Here is a 22,833-nt window from a genome sequence, read left to right as displayed (position 1 = left end):
AGCTGAGTTTGCAAGCGTATGCCTTCACGGTGCCATCTAGTGGTGGCATTCACAGTAAGTGCACCCTATCGCATGCAGTTCCTGTGTACTTCCAGCTGAAATAATCATTTTCATTGTTAAAGATCATACAGCACTGTCCATAGTTTGGCTTGCTGCACACCATCCTGTTCAATAGAAGACCAAATAAATTAAATACAGCAATGGAAGTCAAATTGATTATTATTGAAGACTGCGAGCATCAATTCTCTGATTGATTGGCTTAATAATAGATTGATAAATTACCATTCAATCTCTGGAGAAGAAGGGAGGGGGCATAGTTTGTGAAATGCATGTTACTTGCAAAATAATGATGATGATAATAAAATTTGCACTTTATTCTATTCCATATACTTCAGGTAGATTACAGCACCACAAGCAAGGCCCAGGAAGAGTGTGTGGATGAAGTCACAGCATTAATTTTACAAATACACCTAACTAATTGGAAGTCTCGCCCACGAGGCACATACATCAAGACATTACTAACACAGAAGCACTGAGCAGTGATTTGAAGTCCCACGTGTACATGGCTAGAGGTGAGCATCGCTCCGGTTAGTGCACATTTAGAAATCCCTGCCCTTGCATCTGGTTTGGACAGAACTGGCCAGCCTAAAATAACAACTCCTTCATGTTCTGTAAACTTTTCCTGTAATGTCAGCACTGAAGACTTTGAAGAGTTTGGAAAGTCTTTGCAACTTTAAGTAACAGCCCCTTTAGTAATGAGAGCAATTAACTAAACACTGTACTTCAAATTAGTACTGGAGAATCATAATGTACTTCAGAATAATGATCTGCCAAGCCAACAAATTTAGACAAATGGGAGACATCAAAGCTTTCTAATGGGCAATGAATTTGTTTTTTTTTTGCTGAAGAGTACATTTGACAGGGAACCTGGGGAGGTAAAGAGTAGATCACCCTTGATTAAGTTACTGGTGTATACATTTTATACACTTAATTGATTACACAAATTTTCTAACTTATGAGAATTGAAGGTCATTTTGTTGCTAAAATTATAGTATGTCTTATTACTACTAATGAATTTTCCCTTCTCCTCACCTACAAACCCCATCCCATTTACCATACATTCCTCACAATAATCAAATTAAATCTGCATCGCTACTTCCCATGATGAAGGAGGAGCAGCACTCCGAAAGCTAGTGCTTCCAATTAAACTTTTTGGACTACACCCTGGTGTTGTGTGATTTTTAACTTTGTACACCCAGTCCAACACCGGCATCTCCAAATCATGACTCCCATATTTTATGTACAGCCAAAACAATCTGCACCTCAAAATGTAGCAGGTTATCGGGTCAGTCTGAGGTTTATATGCCCCAGTACAGGTAGTTCTTATATAATGCAATGGTTGTATTATTGTGCAACCTCACATTATAGAAAAATCACACTTTAGAAGCAGTGCTTAAAGTGTTGGTGATGTAATTGTGTTACAGCCAACAAATTTAAAAAGTTTATGCTTTAGAAACAGTGTCCCCAATTCATCAATTGCACTACTCCAAATTTGCGCTAACGAAACATGCATTACAGCAGAAGGACCTGTGCAGTGGAGGACTTTAATCTTTTGGATTTCCCTCACAGAGGGTGCCTTTCTATCTGAAGCAGGCAATTTACTCTTTGCAGTGCATTGAATCATTTGACATTGGTCATTCCTTCTCCATGGTGACTCCTATGGAGCTGTATGTGTCACGTATCAACAATTTTTTTTTCTTTTCAATCCACCTTTAGATTGTGCTGAAGCATGTAATCTCTGTACTTCAACATGTTGATTGGTTTGCCATCTCTCATTTATCCTCAGTAATTGTATTATTGGTGAAACCAATATGTTCCTATCCTCAGTTCCAATATTTTGGGATTGCTTATTTGGCAAGACTTCTGTCACAGTTACAGGGCATTCTTCCTGGGAAGATAAGAAACTTAAAAATTCTGTTTCATCTTCTCTTCTGAAAGGCCTCAGCGGCTAACATCAGACTAGAACCTGTCACAGCTATTTGTTCACCCATCTGCATTGCAATCCAAGTTATATCATTATAGATTCATCAATTGGCTCAAGTGGGGCTTATTGCTCATTGACTATCTCATTGCTTGTGCTTCTTCACCACCAATACTGATTTTTGTCTGAATTCTCTTTCATTTTGATAGCAGTAGAAACCATTTCTCCCAAAGCAATATAGTCCAAACTTTCCATCTCAGTGACAGTTTGAAACAAAATTCCTCTACCCACATAACTAATCTCAATGGATTCTGTTTGGGTTCCACCTTGAATCGAGGGATCCCCATGAAATTGTCTCCCAACCTTTAACCAGTTATTCCATGACCGACTATTCTTTCATTTATAAGTTTATATTTTATAGTTTAATTCCTTCTGTCATCAGAAGATTGCGGTTGAAACATGTAATTCAAGTCAAGAGTGAAAGTTCTCAATGGTGAAGTATGGATGTTGAATAGTAATTCCTGCCGGCATGAAACTTGCCCAATTCTGATGCTGGAAACTTTTTCAGTTCTAACAACTTGAAGATTTCTATCCAAACTCCTCTGGCTCAGAACTCCATTAAATAACAACATTTCAGCCGCGGCGACTGTTCTTCTCAGAGAAACTTTACTTTCTTCTGAGACCTCGAACCTTCTTGTTCTGCAGTCAAAGCTAAACCAATGGCTTTCTGATTTGTTGTAAACTCTGCACAGTAAACATTCCACACATTAGCACCAAAATGGTTCAAATGATTTTTTGATCTATTTAAAAATTTAAGTTCACAGAACTGTCACACTTCCATCTGCCTCTACTTATAATCGAAATCTCAAAATGTAGTGTATTTATTATGCAACTTTCATGACAGCGAGTAGCTATTTGACATCTTGCTTTGCTGTGACAGTGTCCTACTTTGGCACATTTTCAGGAAGCAATCTATTGTGTGGCAGAAAATAATTAAATTCTTTATGGAATTCTTAATTCGCATCGTCTCTGCCAGCTCCACAGCCATGAAAATATTTTTTGTTTATATTGTCTGATAGCTGTCCTACTCATTGTACTCATGTCATTTCTGTTTTTTCTACTTTGAAAACTGGTCACTTGTGCCAAGGTCACCTCTTAAGATTTATTGTTTCCAGACTTCTGCTTGACTTGCTATTTGAATGGTTTTCTCTAGAGTGAAAGTGTCTTTTGGCTGCATGTCCAGTTTCCTTTGAATAAACCAATCAAAGGCGATTCCTATAATTTATCCTGTAATTTGGGGCGGCACAGTGGTACACTGCTGTCTCACAGCACCAGCATCCCAGGTTCAATTCCAGCCTCGGGTGACTGCCTGTGTGGAGTTTGCACATTCTTCCTGTGTCTGCGTGGGTTTCCTCCGGGTGCTCCGGTTTCCTCCCACAATCCAAAGATGTGCAGGTTAGGTGAATTGGTCATACTAAATAGCCAGGGGTGAATATGGGGAATGGGTCTGGGTGGGTTACTCTTCGGAGGGTCGGTGTGGACTTGTTGGGCTGAAGGGCCTGTTTCCACACTGTAGGGAATCTAACTTAATCTCTTATGAATTCTGTGTTGAAATGACCATTGTTGCATTGATCCAGTAATCTGCAAAGGTCATTAATGAAATCATCTGTTGATTCCCCTGGATATTGAACTTCTCTCTTAAATATTGTACTTATCAAAATTATATATGTTCTGATATTAAACAAAAAGATATTGTGTACTTCTTCAAAATTATCTGTTTTTTGTTTTACCTGACAACATTATCAAATATAAATCCATTGTTTATAGAACAGCACTTAATCATTCAATTCTAATTCATTATCTAATTCAGAAGCTACTCCGTATCATAAGGATTGTTTTCTCCAAAATGTCCAAAATTCTCTGTTTTCTTTGGCCTATCTCTGAAATTAAATCCTTGTGATAATATTATTTCTGATGCTATATCTTCACAATGTGGAATATTTGTTTTCCTTGATTAAAAGGCTTTACTTTTCAGTAATAACAATGCTGTTGATCAGTACTGCTGCATTCAAACATTTTACTGTCAAATTGGAGCATTTACACCTTCTGGAGATTAAAAATAATTACTGCTGCCTATTTTGCAGTGTGTTTGAATGACTCCCGCTGTTTGCAACCTTAATAAATAACGCCCATTTTGCTAACAGCTTTCCTGACTGTGGTTTTAATAGTCATAGTTTTAATAAATGACCCCTGCTAATTGCAACTTAATGAAATAAATCTCATTTCTCTCAGCTTTTTCTATGCCCCGTGATTTAAATAAATGCTTCCTGCCTTCAGCACGGACTGAGTGAAGGATCTCCCGCTTTTCTGTGTCTTAATAAAATCTCCTAACTTCCTTCTCCCATTATATCAGGGCTGTTTAGGTTTTCTAATCTGTCCCTTTATCGCTTTAAGCCCAGGATGTCCCAGGATCTACAACCTCGCGTTGATTTTATTGTCCTTGATTTCCTTTGCTGTAGTTGTGCATGTCTATCTATCTGAGCTGTAGGTCTTTCCTTTACTTTCCACTTACTCAGTCTGTAATTGGTGTCACTTGTTAAAGCTTCCTTTGCCAATCAGGAGTTTTAACTTTACTCATGGAGCCTTTGAAAACTGAATCACTCTTTGGCTGAACTCTTACTCAGATTGTTCTTATGGACCACCACCATGTGATGGGTCACTGCTTGGGGCAGACTACATGACTACCTGAACTTCATGAGCGTTCATTAGCAGAGGGATTGAATTCAAGGGTCGTGAAGTGATGTTGCAGCTGTACAGGACCTTGGTTAGGCCACTTTTGGAGTAATGTGTGCAGTTCTGGTCGCCTCACTTTAGGAAAGATGTGGAAGCTTTAGAGAGGGTGCAGAGAAGATTTACTAGGATGTTGCCTGGAATGGAGAATAGGTCATACGAGGATAGGTTGAGAATGCTAGGCCTTTTCTCATTGGAACAGTGAAGGATGAGGGGTGACTTGATTGAGGTTTATAAGATGATCAGAGGAATAGATAGAGTAGACAATCAGAAACTTTTTCCCCGGGTACAACAGAGTATTACAAGGAGACATAAATTTAAGGTGAAGGGTGGAAGGTATGGGGCGATGTCAGGGGTAGGTTCTTTACCCAGAGAGTGGTGGGGGCATGGAATGCGTTGCCTGTGTGAGTGGCAGAGTCAGAATCATTGGTGACCTTTAAGCGGCAATTGGATAGGTACATGGATGGATGCTTAAGCTAAGATAAATGTTTGGCACAACATCATGGGCCGAAGGGCCTGTTCTGTGCTGTATTGTTCTATGTTCTATGTTCTAACTTTAAGAAATAAGGATAGCATTTAAAAGTGCCTTTCCCTTAAAGACGATTATGTCTACTTGGATGAGGGTAGAAATGTGGTCACCTTTCCGTACAAGCTGATAACGTGTAGAGCTGGAAATAGCACAGCAGGTCAAGCAGCATCCGAGGATCAAAAGAGTCAACGTTTCAGACATAACTCTTCTTCAGGACTTCATTTTCTGCACACACTGAACTCTAGCATCACCGGCGTGGAAATACAGAAAGTCTCCAATTACCCAGCACATAGTGTTTCAAGCAAAAGCAAAACTAAGCTACATTTGGGTTCACTGACGAGAACTTGCAACTCAGTTCACCTGTAAACCCCCCCCCCCCCCCCCCACCAGAGAGATGATGGCTTTATGGTATTATCACTAGACTATTAGTCCAGAGAGCCAGGTAAAGTCTTGGTGAACCCAGGTTCAAATCCCACAATGGTAGATGCTGGAATTTGATTTCAATGAAAAATCTGGAACTAAGAATCTAAGGATGATCATGAAACCATTATTAGGAGAAACCCATCTGGTTCATAAATGTTCTTCAGGTAAAGGCAGCTGCCACCCTGACCTGATCTCACCTCCGTGTGACTCCAGACCCACAGAAAATTGGTTGACTCTTAATGGTTCTCTTGGCAACCAGGGCTGGGGCAACAATACTGGCCTAGTCAGTGGTGTCCACATCCTCCAAGTGATTGAAAAAAGCCTCTCACTGCCCCCTAGACTGTCTTTACCCAACCACTACTTCTGTTCCTGATCCTGTCCCCAGTATGTTAAAATATTAAAGTTGCCTCGAAGAATCCTATCAACTGAATCATCGAATGGTGACAAGGTCATGTCAAATACGTGATGGGTTATAATATAGTCAAGGAGATTGGAAATACTAAGGTAGAGGAGGTGCTGGAGCAGTGGTAATATTGCTGCACTGGTAATCCAGAGCACCAGGCTAATGCAGTGGGGTTGATATCCCACCATGGCAGGTGAAATTTAGAGTCAACAAAATCTGAAATTTAAAAAGTTACTCTGAAGGTGATCATGTAATGCAGTGAGTGTAATACCATCAGCTAGCTGGATCTCAGAGCATATGAGTTCCCTGATTGGGACTCTTAATCTGCTCCAATCAGGGAGCCAAAGCTGACATGAAAGGATGAATATCAGGGATGATGAGTAGCTGAATGCCTGACTCTGTGAGAGGCATTATTATTGTGAAAAGCTATGCATTTGTAAATAAAGGGTGATTGGCGTTGGGAAGCTGGCCTCTGAAGAGTTATTACAGTAACCACTGCCAATTTTTGTAAAAGTTCATTTGGTTCACTTTGAGTCATGGAGTCTTAGAGACATACAGCGCGGAAACAGACTCTTCAGTCCAAGTTGCCCTTAGGTCTCTTTTATATCTTTCCCTTCTCACCCTAAGCCTATGCCCTCTAGTTCTGGACACCCCCAGCCCAGGGAAAAGACTTTGTCTATTTATCCTATCCATGCCCCTCATGATTTTGTAAACCTCTATAAGGTCACCCCTCAGCCTCCAATGCTCCAGGGAAAACAGCGCCAGCCTATTCTCCCTATAGCTCAAATCCTCCAACCCTGGCAACATCCTTGTAAATCTTTTCTGAACCCTTTCAAGTTTCACAACATCTTTCCGATAAGAAGGAGACCAGAATTGCATGCAATATTCCAACAGTGGCCTAACCGATGTCCTGTACCGCCGCAACATGACCTCCCAACTCCTGTACTCAATACTCTGACTAATAAAGGAAAGCGTACCAAATGCCTTCTTCACCATCCTATCTACTTGTAACTTTCAAGGAGCTATGAATCTGCACTCCAAAGTCTCTTTATTCAGCAACACTCCCTAGGACCTTACCATTAAGTGTGTAAGTCCTGCTAAGATTTGCTTTCCCAAAATACTGCACCTCACATTTACCTGAATTAAACTCCATCTGCCACCTCTCAGCCCATTGGCCCATCTGATCAAGATCCTGTTGTAATCTGAGGTAACCTTCTTCGCTGTCCACTACACCTCCAATTTTGGTGTCATCCGCAAACTTTCGAACTATACCTCTTATGCTCACATCCAAATCATTTATATAAATGATGAAGAGTGGACCCAGCACCAATCCTTGTGGCCACTGGTCACAGACGCCCAGTCTGAAAAACAACCCTCCACCACCATCTTGTTTCTTCTACCTTTGAGCCAGTTCTGTATTCAAATGGCTAGTTCTCCCTGTATTCCGTGAGATATAACCTTGCTTTCATGTTCATTGGGGAAGCAAATCAGCATTCCTTACCCAGCCTGTTCTAAATGTGACTCCAGAAATGTAGTTACTCTTAACTGCTCTCTGAATTGGCCTAGAAACATAATTGCTTCAAGGGCAGTTAAGTTTGGGCATCAATTGCTGGCCTAGTTAGTGATCTCAACATCCCATATAAGAACTATCTTAATGGGGAGAGACTTCGGGTGCTCTGGTGCAGAGGGATCGAGGTGTATTTATTCATGAGCCACAGAAAACGAGCATTCGGATATAGCAGATAATAAAGAAAGCAAATATATTGGCTTTTATAGCTAAAGGAATAGAATATAAAGGTAAGGATGAATTGTTGCAACTAATCAAGGTATTGGTGAGACCGCACCCTGAGTATTGTGCACCGTTTTGGTCCCCTTATTTGAGGAAAGATGTCGCGGCATTGGAGGCAGTTCAAAGAAGGTTCACCAGATTGATCCAAGAGATGACGGGTTTGTTGTATGAAAAGAGTTTGAACGGTTTAGGCCTATACTCTCTGGATTTTAGAAGAATGAGGGGAGATCAAATTGAGGTTTTCAAGATGATAAAAGGTGTGGAGTAAAATGGACGTGGAGCTTTCTCTTATGGGGCATTCTGGGATGAGAGGTCATAGTCTTAGGATAAAGGGTAGACAAGTTAAAACAGAGTTGAGGAGACACTACTTCTCCCAAAGGGTTGTGAATCTGTCGAATTCGGAAAGTAAGTAAATTTAAGGAAGAGTTAGACAGATGTTTAATTGGTAATGGGTTGAAGGATTATGGGAGAAGGAGGAAAATGGGTGAATAGCATATCAGCCATGATCAAATGGAGGAGTAGGCTCAATGGGCTGAATGGCCTAATTCTGTCCCTATATCTCATGAACTTATGAACTTATAATAAGAAAATCTCAGATTGCTGGGGTCATTTGCTACACAGTCTGAATTGAATGTACATAGCTCATGTTGAGATAAATGTCAAAACTGGTCCAGAGAAGGTTCATGAGTTTGATCCTGGGTATGGAGAAATTTTCTTATGAGGAGAGCTTGAGTAGGTTAGGCTTGTACCCACGGGGGTTTAGAAGAATGAGATTCCTATGGGGCTTGACAGGATAGATGTTATTTCTTTCAGAAGGTAGTAAATCTATGGAATTCAACAGCAGAGGATTGATGAGGCTGTATTGTTAAGTGTATTCAAGACTGAATAGCTTTTTAAACAGTAGATGAATCAAAGGTTATAGCGATAGGGCAGGAAATTAGAATTGAGGATTATCAGACCACCCATGATCACAATGAATAGTGGAGCAGACTTGATGGGCAGAATGGTCCACTTTACAACGATGTTACACCTACAGCATGTGCCAATAGCTTCAGTGGCAAACACATTGCATACGCTTCAGTCAAGTGGCTATGGCTCAAAATACAAGTTGAATGAGTCTCGGTTAAGTCAAGGGGGAACTGGGGTCAGTCATTTTGGTCCTATCACAGTTAGCACCCAGCCTCAGTCCAATGGTTTTAACACAGCCAGTCAACCACTTAGGACAGTCAGAGTCAGAGGTTCCAACTGGAGACTCAGTCCTACCAGTCTAATGCAACCTAGGCACAATTAGTGCTAAGTCAGTTGGAGAGCGGCACAGATCGCTGGAGGGTTTGGTCACCCATTAGACAAGACTGCCCTTCCAAGTTGGTCAGGACAGGAGGCTGTGATTCATGTTCGAGGTCTGTTCAATGGAATTCAGGGAGGGTAGTGTTATCAGGGGCCACAAACTGTGGTTAAAAAGTTGGGTAAGTCAGTTTTGGGGATTACAAGTAATATGTTGGGATGTAGAGGTGATAATAATTGTGACAATGGAAAACTCAGTACATAAGTGTGGGAGTCAATAGAGCATTAGGCGCTATTATCAACAATTAGTATGCTGACTTTGATGGGAGGGGAGGCTGACAGCATCCTGCTCAATAGTAACTCACCCCCTACAATATAATGTCACAAATTTCAGATACAGTTTGTGCTATTCCCTTGGAATAATATGCTAACAGAGGGATTATAAAACCCAGTTCTAATTCTTCCAGAGTGCACTAGTGGGACTGAACATTCTTCTGTATACCAGGCTAAGTTCAAGACTTAGTTAAAAATCATACAACACCAGGTTATAGTCCAACAGGTTTATTTGGAAGCACTAGCTTTCGGAGCACTGCTCTTTCATCAGGTGATTGTGGAGAATAACATTGTAAAACACAGAGTTTATAGCAAAAGTTTACAGCGTGATGTAACTGAAATTATATATTGATAAAGCCCGGTTTGTTAAGTCTCTCATCTTTGCGAATGACCATGTTGGTTTCAGTTCTTTCATATGTAAATTGCAAAACTTTTTTTAAAAGTTACAATTCTCAAGTGCACTTTAACAATTGGTGTCATGTCGGCCCAGATAAGGTATTGAAAGTGTTAACTCCCTGTGAGGCTGTCTGTGCCACAATGGTCAGACTGATTCCAATCTAAAAAACGGATTTACAGAATCTTACATGGATTCATGCAGTTTTTGAGCAAAGTAAAATGTAATCCTGCAAGTACAAATTCACCCCACAAACTTATATGTGTAGGTGTGCATGTGGGTTTGTGTGTGTGTGGGGTGGGGGTTGTAATGAGTGTCTGTGAGAGGGTGTGTGTATGTGTGTGAGTGTGAGTGCAAAGGGGTTTAAGTCTGTCAGGGTGTGTGTGTGTGTGTGTGGGGGGGGGGGTTGGAATCTGTGTAGTGCAATGGGGTCACCTGTAGTGTGACATGAACTCAAGGACTCAGTTGAGGCCATCTCCATGGGTACCGAACTTGGCTATCAGTCTCTGCACGGCCATTTTTCATTGTTGCCTGTCCTGAAGTCCACCTTGGACGATGGTCACCTGAAGATCCAAGGTCGAATGTCCCGGACCGCTGAAGCGTTCTCCGACTGGGAGGGAACAGTCCTGTCTGTTGATTGTTTTGCAGTGTCCATTCATCCATTGCCGTAGCCTATATTTGGTCTCACCAAAGTACTATGCCTCAGGGCTTCATGTCGTCAAGCCACTATCACCTAATGAAGGAGTGACACTCTGAAAGCTAGTGTGCTTCCAATTAAACCTGTTGGACTATAACCTGGTGTTGTGTGATTTTTATCAAAGAACAGTGTACTCTAGTCACTCCTGTGTTGCAAGCAAAAGAAGCCCCTCTTTCACTTAGAGTTCTGCAAGCCAGACAAAGGAAATGGGACAACAAAAGCACTCTCTCTCACCCTGAAAGATGAAATTCAATCACAGTCAAAAGGAATCAGACGAATGAATCTCAACTAATCCACAAAAGCAAGAATTGTGAAGACAGCTATTCAACTACTAATTCAACATTACTCTATTGCAAACTTAATAACAGTCAACTAACAACTTCTTGGGAAAAATGCAGAGATTGATCCAGATAACTGATTTTTAAAGAAAACTTTTACCTTTTTAGATTTAACGCTAATCTCTAATCTGTGTGTATGAGTGTTGCATGACTAAAGCTTCTCACATTTAATTCATAAACTACCCTTTTAGTTAATTAAAGAAAGCCTGTTTAAATTGTCTCCCTTTTAAAATGTAAGATCAATTGGTCTGGAAGAAAGGTATACACAAGGAAAGGGATCCTTTATAAATTAATCTTGATGCAACCAATCACAGGGAGTGTGACTGGTTGCAAAAAGTGGATAGTTCATCCCTCCTCAGCTGGAAGCCAAACCTATTGGGGTATCCCATCTGGAACTGGAACAAATTGGGGAATCTTACCCAGGATCGGATCGTAACAATGTGCCTGCAGTTCACTTTTTCTTTATACATTCATGGGATGAGGGTGACACTGGCTGGGCCAGCACTTACTGACGATCTTGCCCAGTTAAGCATCAACCGCAGGCTGTGGGTCTGGAGTCATATGTAGGCCAGACCGAGTAAGGATGGCTGTTTCCTTCCCTCAAGGACATTAGTGAACCAGTTGGGTTTTTCTGAAAATCAGCAATGGATTCTTGGTAATCCTTACACTCTTAATTCCAGATTTGCTTTTATTGAATTCAAATTCCTATATCTGCCATGGCAGTATTTGAAACTAGCTCCCCATTATCTGGGTCTCTGGATTCACAGTCCAGTGATAATACCACTAAGGCATCACATTGGCAAAGACTCTGCATGTGGATGAAGAGCATGGTATGTGAGCAACAACCTGTCCCGGGGCATGAGGAAAGATGATGCCATCCAACATTCTTTAATGGAAAATCTCCGCCTATGATTCTTTGATGAATGGTCTGACAATCCTGAATTTCCAGAATAACTCACAATCACTTTGATGAGTCTCTGGAGGATAAAGAATATCCAACTCTCAAAAAGGATGATTCTTTCAGGGAAAAAAAAAGAGGATAAGAAGTGGGGTACGGAATGAGGTAGGGAAGATAGATATTTTATTTTATTTGACAGAAAGGAATGTGTATTGCTGTTGTGATAATATGGAGGGAAAGTAACTGGGATAATCTCTTGGTCCAACACAGCACTCTACTGACCTTGACCTGCTGAATCAACAACAATGTCACATCATTAAAGCACAGAAGCATGACAAGTGCTTTGAGATTTCTGATAACTTGCTGCTATTTCTGATCTATTCTAATAGTGTGCACTGTCCCTGCATTGATTACATGAACTCTGTTCCATTGGCCAATTGATCGACCTTTGGTTCTCATTAATAACTGGTGGGACAATAGTCCTCTCTGCATCATTGCATTGATCTTGCTGACAAATACTTGACAAATTAAGTCAACAAACACTATAATTCAACTCAACTAAGCAACTCAAGTAGAAGGAAGCTAACATGTTGTTTATTGATGCATTGTTCTGTGTTGACTTTGAAAGGCATTATTCCACTATGTTTTGCTTTTATGCAATATATCCTTATCCTCTTAGATGAAAAAGTCTTCAAAGTCAAGGATTGCATTAAAACAGTTGTATTACTCATTTGATATGAAAAATCTGAAATATTATGATCCTTTTGAGCACCTCACCTCATGTTCCAAATGCTAAGTGTGCAAAACACTTTTCACGAACCCTTTGTGTAAATTGTTTGATCACACAGTGGATTTTGTTTTTGAAACTACATTCTTGTAGTTCAGTGGGTTATGACACTGTCCTTTCAGAACTGACTGAATCTAGTTGATGACAGCTGCCCATAAGGATCATGGGTGAAATGAGTTTGGACAGTCTCAATCCAGCTTGTAATGAGTAGGAGCCCATTATGTAAAACCATTGTTAAATTGGAGCTACTTTGCAAAATAGTGACAACCTCACTCAAAAAATTCCTCACTTTGTCAATCTTCCAACACTATAGGGGCTTTGAAAACCCAGCAAGACTTGGGAGGCAATGGCCATGTGATATTATTGCTGGATTGTTGATCCAGAGACCCAGATAATGTCCTGGGGATCCTGGATTCAAATCCTGCCACAACAGATGGTGGAATTTAAATTCAGTAAATTTCTGGAGTTAAGAGACCATAAATCCATTGTTAATTGTCCTAAAAACCCATCTGGTTCACTAACATCATTTAGGGAAGGAAACTGACCTACATATGACTCCAGACCCACATCAATGTGGTTGACTCAACTGCCCTGTGGGCAATTAGGGATGGGCAATAAATGCTGGCCACGCTAGCGATGCCCTTATCCTGTGAATGAATTTTTTAAAAAGACTTGACTTATTTCCTTTTGCATTATAAACGTTTCCTCCAAAAGGACTGCTGAACTTAGAATCTAGGCTCACACATGTTGAATAACCAATTGTTGAATCACTAAAGAGTAAACAGTTCTCATGAAACTTTACTCAGGTAGAACCAGTGTCCTCAGATAAGCTAAATTCAGAGAGCATGCAAAACAACATTTTTCACTGTACCTTGGTATATGTGACAACAATAAATCTTTCAATAAGCTAGTCAAGGAATATTTGCCTTAAAACAGGAGTAAAGCACTAAAGGTTCTAAATGCACAGCAATCCCTGATGTTGGTGCAGACTCTGTCACAGAGGGGAATCCATGTAATTGATTTTTGATTTGATTTATTATAGTCATGCACCTAAGTACAGTGAAAGGGTTTGTTTGCATACAGTGTAGCAGAGCATAACATACAAAGACACAAAAGATCATAGGGTGATTGAACGGAGCGCGGAATACAATGTTACAGTTGCAAAGAATTTATACAAAAAGCAAGATCAACATTAGCTTGGAAATTTGAGAAGTCTATTCAGAAGTCTAATAACAGCAGGAAGAAGCTGTTCTTGAACCTGCTGGTGAGCATGTTTAACCTTTTGTATTTAGTTTCATGAGATTCAAGGCCTCTGACATCAAAGATAAAATTAGACAGGAAAAGAGATCTGTTGAGCACATTCAAAAAGATGACAAGCATGAGAATTAATGTCACAGGAAGAACTGGAAAATGACTGAGTTCCAAGAAAGGATTCAATATAAGGCTCAATTGATTTTCTGGAACTGAATCTGTCTTCATTGCTTAATCTGACTTGAGGAAATGAAATCTCAAAATTGAGCGTGTATCTTCCACTCACCTCAGATTGTGTTTCATGAGATGGTCAAATATTTGCAACTGCAAAGGACTTCCTTAGTCAGAAACATTTTGCAAATGCTCAGAGAAACCTGGCTGAATCTCACATAACTATATGGAATGGATGAGAGTAAGCTCAAATGGGATAGGACAACCATAGTTGTCAGAGCACCAGTTGAGAAAATGAAAATGAAAGGCAAAAACATCTTGATAGATAATTCATTGCCTGAGCAATAACATAAAGACATGAAGATGGCCAGCTGAAGTAGGTTTGACACTGGAGGCCAAGTTTTCACTTCCCAAGAAAAGGTCACAAAATGCAGAACTATTTCTCTTTACTGGTAAACAGTTGTACTCTGCTGTCCACACCCATATTATGTTTGTGCATCTTTATTGCAGATCGGGAAGGCCTCAGGTGCAAAACAGATGCAAACATCTTCCATGATCTGTGTCATGATTACGAGAACAGAAAAATTGCACTTCCTCACACAAATAATTTCCATATGCTGACATGGGTTTCAGAAGCACTCCTTCTCTGAGAGTTTGTGACAATTGAGGCAGGTTTTCTGAAGAGTTGGGAACATTTTGACAAGTAAGTGTGAAATATTTTGATAGCTTGGAATGTCGCCATTAGGTGCCATATTGTAGTGTGGATATGTATTAACTGTGATGATTCAACACAGGGATCCATCATATACAAGTAATTGACCATCATTGTGCATACTTTTTTATGCTTCTTACATTGAACAAAGTGCAATAATTCAATAAAAATGCAGACATGAAACCTTGTTAGCCTCTACTGCCAAGGTTTCTGCCACAACTTAAAATCTGCAAAAAAAAATCCGACTTTTCAAAGTTGAAACAGTTCATCAACTGCTGCCTCTCCCTCAACTGATATGCATTTTGATTTAAAATAGAAATGGAGCATTGTTTTGTCCTTCACTGTCAGTCAATTTACCTGCAACCTTGACTTATGAGGATTTTAGACATTATGAATTCTTGGTTGGGTTTCAAATTCTGTAATGGCTACAACTCAGTAATTAGTCCATTGATCCAAGAACAATTGGTAATTTAAATAACAAAATATGGCCTTGGTGTGTTTGTACACAAACCTAATAAGCTCAAAGGATTTGATTTTTTTCCACCATAGTAGTTTTTCTTTCTTTCTGGTATCAACGACAGTGTGTTTGAATTCAGGGTTTCACTGGATTGTTGGAAGTTTAATTTTTTGCAATGATTTTAAAATTATTTTCACTGCTAATGCTTGGCTCTTGAGGACTGTACATGGTGCATACTGCTTGAGTGACTATTAAGGATAAACCCACACATCCCCAGACCCATGACTGTAATTCAGATGCGGCGGAAACCTGTAACCAAGACACTAAAGCCTATTACAGAGACCCTGGCCAATGTCAAGTAGCAACTGGAGGAACAGCAGAGGATGAACAGGAAGTTGAGGGAAAGGTGAACTCCACTGCATAAAATCTTGTATTATATTCAGTGTTTCAAGATGATGCCAGAGCATGGCGACACTTTGAGTATAACACGTGAAAAACGCTTTTCACTGTAATTTTATATATGTGACAATAAATTTTAATCTAAGCAGCAACACTGAGCAAGTATGGGGGAATCTGAGTGGGCATGGGGTTGGCATAGAGGTGGATGGGAAGGAGGAGACATGAGATGGCACAAGAAATCTAAGGAGACGTGGGTGACCTAAGGGGAGTCAAGATTGATGACATACAGGAGCATGGGATCCTAAGATTCAAGTTGCTCACACAGGGGATGGTGCATGTATGGAATGAGCAGCTAGAGGAAGTGGTGGAGGCTGGTGCAAATGCAACATTTAAAAGGCATCTGGATGGGTGTATGAATAGGAAGGGTTTAGAGGGATATGGGCTAAATGCTGGCAAATGGGACTAGATTAATTTAGGATATCTGGTCGGCATGGACAAGTTGGACCGAAGGATCTGTTTCCATGCTGCATATCTCTGACTCTAAATGGGTGACATAAATGTGGGGCAAGTTCTCAGGGGCCTGGTTCCGAACTGAGTTAGGGTTCACAACTTTAAGCTCCACAAAGGGGATGCCAGATGCAATCTTCATCAGAGAAGCTGTACAGTTTGACTTCACATTCAAGGCTTAGGTTTTGAGCTGAGTAATGACAGCTGGGCTGCCCAGAACACAGGTTCAAATTAATAGCCAGAAAGTTCATGGCTGGCAAGTATAGTATTGGAAAAGCCTGGCCTTTTACTCCAAATCTAATCTTTACAGAACCTGACCTGGAGTATTTAATGGGACTGAAGAGAAAGCGTTTTGCTTATTTTAAATGTCTATTCGGGTGAGTGTTGGAGCCCATTCCCTGAGAAAAAAACAGTTCAATCCATGTTTTACCCAATCTGCAAACATGTGATGCCCAAAATGGAAAGCATTCCACTTGATAGATTTTTGACCCTCACTGTGATGTACAAAAAAAACACTGAAAAGATTGGAAGATCTTCATGGATGACTTTCTTACTGAACACAAACTAATATGTCACTGGCACCACTGTCCAAAAGAGCATTTGTGCTTTGTTTCCAATTATTATAAACTCTTCCAATGCACACTTTCCTAAACCCTTAATATGTTTTCACTTTTGCCAAATATCAAATTTCTTTGCACATTGTATGAACATATGCTGCCCATTAGTCTGTTGGCTCTTTGCAGAGATTTCTACCACAATTAGTACTTGTCTAGGTCACTGCAATTTACAGATTGATCTGTTAGTGTATGTCAGTGCCAACTTCTCTTTGTGATGGGCTGGGGGATTGTTTTTGAGCAAAGTAGCATTGATGTTAAATTAGTTAATGCCTCGCTTCTATTGAGTGCGTGAGCGGATATAGAGAGACCTGACATAGTGACAATGCGAAGAGACCATTTCCCTAAAGGCACAAAAGGTAGCCTTGGCTGCTGTAATACTAAACTATATTGATCAAATAGATCCAGTTCAGTTCCTGCCATGTGATTAAGACAGATTAATTCAGATTAATCTAAACTATCAACATCTTTTCTCCACCAGCACACTACACCCACTTCCCCCACACATGTCTCCCCCTCCCACCCTACACTATTGCAAAAATGTTGTCCCCTCCACATTTCACTTCAACTCCGATGAAGAATCATCTAGACTTGAATAATTATTTTTAATATGCATTTGGATGCTGCTCCTGGAATGCTCTCGTAGACTCCAAGGTTATTTCCCTGTCTTGATGGTGGCTCAGTGGTTAGCCCTGCTCCTTCACAGCATCAGGGACCTAAGTTTGATTCCAGCCTTTGGTGACTGTGTGGAGTTTGCACGTTCTCCCTGTGTCTGTGTTGGTTTCTTCCAGATGCTGTGGTTTCTTCCCACAGTCCAAAGATGTGCAGGTTAGGTGGATTGGCCATGCTAAACTGCCCATAGTGTCCAGCAACATGTAGGCTAGGTAGATTAGCCCTGGGAAATGCAGGGTTACAGGGATAGAGTGGAGGGAGTGGGATGCTCTTCAGAGGGTCAGTGCAGATTTGATGGATCGTATGGCCTCTTGCTGCACTGTAGGGATTCTATTCTATGATACAGGATACTGGGAATGTGAATTTACAGAGAATGGAAGAATATAATTCTACTGGAGCTGATGGCCTTTAGTTCCTCATGGATGACTAATTTTGAGTTGCCATATCTGTTTTTAATCTATCCGATTTAGCACGGAACTTAATCTCCCCAAGAACTTCTAGGAGACCACTCCAACCAATGGAGTCGATATTCAGAGGTTCTTCAACAATGTGCTAATGTCAGAAGGAGGTCTGTGTCTCTCATCCCGCTGGGTTCCAGGCAGTTCCTCCAAAGTGTTTCTATTTATAGGTGGGCCCCAAACAACAAGGTTTGAAATGTACTGCTCTGGGCTCGTATTTATTGAGCATTCAGCTATATTCACACAATTGGCATGAAGCACTGGTGCCCCAGAGGGTCAACACCTTTCACAAGAAGATAGAAGGAAAATGATTTGTCTATTTATATTTTTGCAATCATTACAGAGCTTCTTTGATATTGGTTTTAATCTTTAAGATGGTCTTCACCTGATGGAAGGTTGCAAAACCATATTAATGTTTAAATTAGAATTTATCTTTAATTGGCACACACAAAGTTATTTCTGGCATATTTATGGGCATGTGTCAAAAATAACAAATGATTTCAAATGTGTTTAATGTATATTTTAATTTTGTGAAGGAATTCATTCAAATTATGCATCTAAGCTTAATTTAATATTAATAGATGCCTTTCAATTGTCAAGGGGGTAATATCATTCCCTAGATCTGTTCCTAGTGTTGAGAATCATTGTCTTCTTTGACTTTGTTTTCCAATCACCTCTAAAAGCATAAACCCACGCTGGGGTACAATTCCATTGCTCCAGTGTGTGTTCTTCACTGCACATTCTAATACATGTATTTATAAGCACAGGCTCAGCTAGTCATACACAGACAAAACAAACAAATAGGAGCCTGAACAATATGGTGAGTTGTGGGAGAACCACACGGCCCTGTGGTCCACTAGGATTATGGCAACATTTTCTTTACACACACACACACTCTCTCTCTCTCCCACAACATAGCACACACACTCTCCCACAGCATAACACACACACATACGCACATACACACAAGCACGAACACACATTGGTTTTCACATTCACACAGACATATTTATAGACTCTGCTATCAGATACTGAAGCTGTTGTTGATGCTTCTCCTCTCTCCCTAACCAGAGGCACAGATTTTATCAATGATTTGATGTCTATTGGGTCATTGGGAGTCTTTAGGATAGAATGGTGAGAGAATTTATGTTTCTTCTATTTTGTGGATGAAAAGCAATAACATAAAGGCAACGAATTGTAGGAAAATCATGTTTGAAACTATAGTACTCAGCTGACATCATTAAGCTAAGGATAGATCAGAAACTGAACCAGAAATAACAGAGTTTTGCCCAAAGGAGCAGATTGACACACACCTACCCCATCATTTACGTCCACCATGGACCAATGAATTGTTCAATCCTTCACTATTGTCACATCACCCAACAACTTTGCATTAATCTATGAAGTGATAATTATATCACAATTCACAATTCATCTGAAAGGAACTATTGGAAGGCAATGGCCTAGTGGTATAATTGCTGGACTGTTAATCCAAAGACCCAACTGATGTTTTGGAGCCAATTACTGCTGATGCTGGAATCTGTACTGAAAACAACAAATTTTTGGGACGACAGCAGGTCAGGTGGCATCCATGGAGAGAGAACAAGCTAACATTTTGAGTCTAGATGATCGAAACATTAGCTTGCTCTCTTTTTCTCTCCATCGATGTTCTGGGGACCTGGGTTCAAATCCTACCATGGTAGATTTGAATTCAACAAAAATCTGGAATTAAGAGTTTAATGATGAACTTGAATCCATTGTCAATTGTTGGAAAATCCAGTTGGTTCATTAATGTCCTTCAGGGAAAGAAATTGTCATCCTTAGCTGGTCTGGTCTACATGTGACTCGAGACAATTAGGGATGGGCAATAATTGCTGCTGTAGCCAGTAACTCCCAAATCCTGTGAATGAATTTCTTTTAAATTCCCAGCTGGGAAGTTTCTGTATGTTGCACAGCCACACTTCTGTTTTTTTTGACTTTCTTCTTTCGTGGAATGTCATTGTCACTGGTACTACCATCCTTCTAGATGGCAGTGTTTGTGGGTTTGGAAGGCGCTATCTCAGGAGCTTTGGTGAATTTCTGCAGTGTACCCTGCAGATAGTACCCACTGCTAGTACTCACCATCCATAGTGGAAGGAGAGAATGTTTGGTCATGTGATGCCAATTGTTTGGCTGCTTTGCCCTGGATGGTGTCAGGTTTCTTAAGTGTTGCTGGAGCTGCATTCATCCAGGCAAGTGAGGTGTATTCCATTGCACTCCTTGTAGATAGTAGACAGGCTTTGGAGAGACAAGAGGTGAGCTCCTTGCTACAAGATGTCTGCCTTCTGTCTTGCTCTGATAGCCACTGTACTCATATGGCTAGTTTAATTCACTTTCTGGTCAATGATGAACCCTAGGATGTTGATAATCCAGAATTGACAAAGGAAATGCAGTTGAATATCAATGGTTGATGGTTAGATTCTCTCGTGTTGGAGGTAGGCACTTGTATTGGGCAAATCTCACTTGCCACTTATTAGCCCAAACTTGAATAATATCCAGGAGTTGTTGCATTTGGATGTACATTGCTTCAGTATCTGAGGAGTCAATGATGGTGCCCAACATTGTGCAAACATCAGCAAACTTTTCCATCACAACCATATTTGTTCAGAATATGACTTCAACCAGTGAAGAGCATTTCCCCAACTGACTCTAGTTTTCATAAGGCTCCTTGATGCAACACTCAGTCAATATGGCCTGAATGTGAAGGGCAGTCAACCCAACCTCATGTCTGGAGTTCGGCTCTTTTGTCCATGTCTGAACAAATCTTTCACAAGGTGAGTTGCTCAGTGATCCTGGCAGAATAGTAAGCAGTTAATGCTAATCAAGAGCTGTTTGATAGCACTATTGATCACCCCCTTTCATAATTTTACTGATTAAGAGAATAAACTGATAGAATGGGAATTTGCCAGGTTGGATTTATCTTGCTTTTTCCAGACAGGACATAGCTGAGTAATTTTCCATATTGTCAAGAAAATGCCAGTTGTAACTGTACTGGAAGACAATGGCTGCAGGGGGTGGGGAGCAACAAATTCTGGACACGTCTTCAGTGTTATTGAAGGAATAAAACAAAGAACCATGGATGCTGGAAATCTGAAGCAAAAACAGAAATTGCTGGAGCAACATAGCAGGTCTGGCAGCATTCGTGGAGAGAAGAACAGAGTTAACATTTTGAGGCTGTTCTGAAAAAAGGTCTCTGGACCCAAAGCATTAAGTCCTCAGATGCAGCCAAACCTGCTGAGTTTCTCCAGCAATTTCTGCTATTGCAGGAATGTCGTTAGAGACTGTAACCTTTGCAGTATCCAGTACCTCCAGATATTTCTTGATATCTTATGGAGAGAATTCATTTGGCTGAAGACTGGCATCTGAGATGCTAGGAATCTCTGAAGGAGATCGAGATGAATAATCCATTCAGTCCGAATATTGTTGAAAGTATTTCGACCCAATCTTTTGTGCTGATGTGTTGGGCCCTCCTTTCATTGGGGATGGGGATATTTATGGATCCTCCACCCCTCTCGTGAGCTGTTTAACTGTCCACCACCTTTCAGGAATGGACAGGACAGGACTGTAGAGCTTGTTTGTGGGATCACTTAACTCTATCACTTGCTGCTTATGTGTTTGGCATGCAAGTAGTCCTGTTTGGTAGCATCACCACATTGACACCTCATTTTTAGGTATGCCGGGTGCTGCTCCTGGCATGCCCTCCTACACTATCCATTGAATCAGGGTTGATCCCTTTGCTTGACGGTAGTGTTTGAATGGGGGGATATTCCAGACCATGAGGTTGCAGATCGGGTCAGAGTACAATGCTGCTGCTTTCATGGCTCACAGTACCTCTGACATGCCCAGTCTTGAGTTGCTAGATCTTTTCGAAGTCAATATCAGTTAGCACGGTGTTAGTGCCGCATAACATGGTGAAGTGTAGCCTCAATGTCTAGAAGAATTTTGTCTCCACATGGACTGTGCAGTGATCACTACCCTAACACCACAGAGTCAGATCCAACCACGGCAGGCAGATTGGTGAGATTGAAGTGAAGCATGGTTTTCTCTCTAGTTAGTTCCGTGCCACAGACTCTGGGGGAACACAGAAATGAAGTAGCCAATCCTGACATCTTTTCATCCTAAAGAGTGACCTCAGGCGAGGGTACATTTCAATTGGCACCAAAGTCCTTGGCTCCTCAAAACATCAGTGGGTCCTAATTAGCTATTCCACTGTGATGTGCATCGCAGTCCAACCTAATATTGACACATATGGAAGTCAGTGGATAGTGACAAGAGGGGTATCACAATCCATAGCACAAAGTTGCTAACTGTGATGTTGTGAAACTTGAAAGGCTTCAGAAAGATTGATATGGATGTTGCCGGGATTGGAGGGATTGAGCTATAGGGAGAGTCTGAATAGGCTGGGGCGGTTTCCCTTGGAGCGTCAGCGGCTGAGGGGTGACCTTATAGAGGTTTATAAAATCTTGAGGGTCATGGATCAATTGAATAGCCAAGGTCTTTTTCCAGGGTAGGGGAGTCCAAAACTGGAGGGCATAGGTTTAAGGTGAGAGGGAAATATTAAATGAGATCTGAAGGGCAACTTTTTCACGCAGAGGGTGGTGCGTGTATGGAACGATCCCCTAGAGGAAGTGGTGGAGGCTGGTACAATTGCCCTATTTAAAAGCCATCTGGATGGGTATATGAATAGGAAAGGTTTCAAGGGATATGGGCTAAATGCTGGCAAATGGAAGTAGATTGATGTAGGATAAGTGGACCAAAGAGTCTGCTTCTGTACTGTACATCTCTATGACTCTATGGTCCACTTATCCTACATCAATCTAGTTCCATTTGCCAGCATTTAGCCCATATCCCTTGAAACCTTTCCTATTCATATACCCATCCAGATGGCTTTTAAATAGGGCAATTGA

At 40.8% G+C, this 22,833-nt stretch overlaps 1 long non-coding RNA gene across 1 annotated transcript in view; it reads left to right on the top strand.

The window, feature by feature from the left end:
- Positions 1-401: 401 nt before the first annotated feature.
- Positions 402-22,833, top strand: part of LOC148142525 (uncharacterized) — a 44,458-nt gene continuing 22,026 nt past the window's right edge. Inside the window, exons 1-2 of the long non-coding RNA XR_015751921.1 lie at positions 402-572; positions 14,579-14,771. This is a non-coding gene — a long non-coding RNA (uncharacterized LOC148142525). The remainder of the gene's footprint in view (positions 573-14,578; positions 14,772-22,833) is intronic.

Source organism: Chiloscyllium plagiosum, unplaced genomic scaffold (genome assembly GCF_037043375.1).
Source record: "Chiloscyllium plagiosum isolate Xiang-an unplaced genomic scaffold, Cpla_swu_hap1 HiC_scaffold_28, whole genome shotgun sequence".
Lineage (NCBI taxonomy): Eukaryota > Metazoa > Chordata > Chondrichthyes > Orectolobiformes > Hemiscylliidae > Chiloscyllium > Chiloscyllium plagiosum.
The sequence above is the reverse complement of the archived record's forward strand: the minus strand, read 5'-3'. Positions and strand labels throughout refer to the sequence as shown.